The sequence below is a fragment of the Nothoprocta perdicaria genome, unplaced genomic scaffold, assembly GCF_003342845.1.
Source record: "Nothoprocta perdicaria isolate Ctin4 unplaced genomic scaffold, notPer1 scaffold_1218, whole genome shotgun sequence".
In the NCBI taxonomy this organism is placed as follows: Eukaryota; Metazoa; Chordata; class Aves; order Tinamiformes; family Tinamidae; genus Nothoprocta; species Nothoprocta perdicaria.
Genome location: NW_020454337.1, coordinates 1 through 2393, shown reverse-complemented (window position 1 = coordinate 2393; position 2393 = coordinate 1). Strand labels below are relative to the sequence as shown.

At 67.4% G+C, this 2393-nt stretch overlaps 1 long non-coding RNA gene across 1 annotated transcript; it reads left to right on the top strand.

The window, feature by feature from the left end:
* The first annotated feature begins 888 nt into the window (after window positions 1-888).
* On the top strand, window positions 889-1381 carry LOC112960310. The gene is made up of 3 exons (XR_003251736.1): window positions 889-917; window positions 1032-1145; window positions 1319-1381. It is a non-coding gene; the product is annotated as an uncharacterized LOC112960310 (long non-coding RNA).
* The last annotated feature ends 1012 nt before the right edge of the window (window positions 1382-2393 follow it).

Genomic DNA, 2393 nt, shown 5'->3' with positions numbered 1-2393 from the left:
GTGGCAGGCAAGAGGCGAATCCCAGCGCGCTGTGGCCTGCAAGGGGCCTTTTGGCAGGGCRSGCTGTGGGCRSTGGGAGGAAAGGCTCCCTGTGCTGGCGAGCGAGCCCTTCTTGCCAGGGCTGGGAGGAAAGGGAGAGTCCCCGTGGGGGAAGAGCAGAGCGGGTGTCTCGCGGGGAGGCCAGCGGCGGACAGCCCCTCGTCGCTGGATGTGGCGGGGTGTTGCTCTCCCTCGACAGCTCAAGCAGGCTGTGCTGAGGGCGGTGGGTGCCACGCTGGCCGTCCTCGTGCACGGGGACCAGTACCGCCAGCACGCCTGGGAGCAGCTCCTCTGGCTCCTGCACCAGTACCGAGAAGTGCGAGAGCCCTTTGGGGTGACCTTGGCGAGGCACTGCATGCCGAGGCGCTGGGGGAGCTGCAGGGTGCCAGCGGGAGCCGAGTCCCTTTGCGGGGCAATGAGGGCAGGGGGCCCTGCGGTGCCTCCCAGGGCTGCGAGGAGCTCTGGCAGTGCATCCGGGCTGTGCTTTCTGCAGCGCTGCCTGATCCGCCTTCCCCGGGGGTCACCCTCTCCCTCCCGCGTTCCCTTGCAGAGCCTGCGCCGTTTCCTCGCCGCTGTGGCTGGCAGTGGGGCGCGCGGGCCACGGGCCAAGGTGCTGGCCATCACCGCTGCTGTGCACGAGCAGGTAAGGCCTGGGGCGCCTCCCTGGCCTGGGGCTCCTGGGCGGCCTTGGTTGGGGCCCAGCTCTGTCTGTGCGCGCCCAGAAATGCCCACGAGATGTTTCGGTTTCTTTTCCTGCCCTTCTCTCTTCCAATGCAACGTGCTCTGAAACACACTTTATTTGGCCCAGCTCTGCGAGGAGATTGACCCGCCGCGGGCAGAGCACAGAGCAGAGCTGTGCCGCTGCATGGTGCTGCAGGGTAAGGAGAGGAGAGCCGGGGCCGCGCTGCCGTGTGCCAGCGGCTCTCGCAGAGCTGCCCACATGGGAAGGTGCTGGGCTCTCTTGCTCAGCACCGTTTCTTTCTTCCTCACAGCCCAAATGTGCCCCGAGGAGACAATCGTCTTCCTGTACTTCAMAYTGAGGAACGGGAGCAAGGCCGATCGTGTGGCAGCCGTGGCAGTGCTGCAGGCTCTGGTCAGCTCTGATGGTCAGTAGCGTGGGCAAGGCAAAGAGTGTCCCCCGGGAATGTACTGCTTCCTTTGAGGCACCGGCTGGTGCCCCTGTTGTGTGCTGCTTGTGTATGGGAAGCCATGGAGCCGTGTTGAATCCCTGCGGGACGCGGGGCTTGGCTTCAGCACCACCTCTGCTGGTGTCTTGCAGTGCCTGAGGTGCGGGAGAAGCTGGCCGTGTTTGCAAAAGTGGCCGAGTCCGTGTGCCATGACCCCTCGGTGCAGGTGAGCTGGTTTGGGCAGGGCCTTGCTATTGCAGGAGCAGAGCAGTACTGTCCCAAGGCGGAGCCTGGCAAGGCCATTGCCCTGGGCTAAGGCAGGCTCGGGGGCAGGAGCCAAGTGGCAGCAGCAGGAGCAGGAGCAGCACAGCAAGGGCTGCTGCTGCCGCGGCCTCTCCGTCCCGGCCTGGGCAGAGGGGCTGCAGCGCAGAGCAGCGCAGCGAAGCCCCGGCTGCTCCCCTGGGGCTTTGGGCCAGTCCGCGAGTGCAGCCCCCCGTGCCTGCAGGTGAGGAGGGCAGYGCTGCATTTCCTCGGGGAGCTGCTGCGCTGCGGCGGCCTGGGCTGCCTCTCGTGGGACGCGCTGGGGCACGTCTTCCGCGCGTCCTGCCGCGCCTCGCACAGGCTGCTGAGGCAGAGCGCAGCGCCGCGGCTGCGTCTCGTGGCTGGGCCGCACTGCTGGGGGTGCCCCTGAAAGAGGGGRGCCCGGTGCRGCTGGGCTGAGCGTACCGGTGCCATGGTGGCGGGGAGGGCTCCCCATCGGCATGCACCGTGGGGCCTGGGAAGGGGCAGTGCCAAGTGTTGCCCACCCTGTCCCGCAGGCAACGGGGAATCTCAGTGCTGGGGAGGCCCGTGAAGAAAGGGCTGTTGGGCGCCGTGGGGTGCCCAGTCCTGGTGCACTTAACGCTGGAGTTAGGGGCAGTCGGAAAGAGCCCCGGGAGCAAGTGCTGCCCTGGGGAGCTGGGCAGCAGCCAGGCTGCCCTGGAGCCTCACATGGTATGGTCAGCAGCCAGGGCGGCAGTGCCGCTTGGCGCGTGCTTTCCAAGTGGTGCTGCAGTGCGAGGGGGATTGGTGCCCTTCGGGGGGGCCCATGGAGCCTTGTGGGGTGCTGAGCCGGGGTGGGAGCAGTGTTAGCAGCATGGGGAGCTGGGGGGAGCTGGCTGCTGCCGGGCCGTAAGGCTGTCCCTGCAGTGAGAACTGGAGGGAGTGAAAGCCCCCTGACTGTCAGGG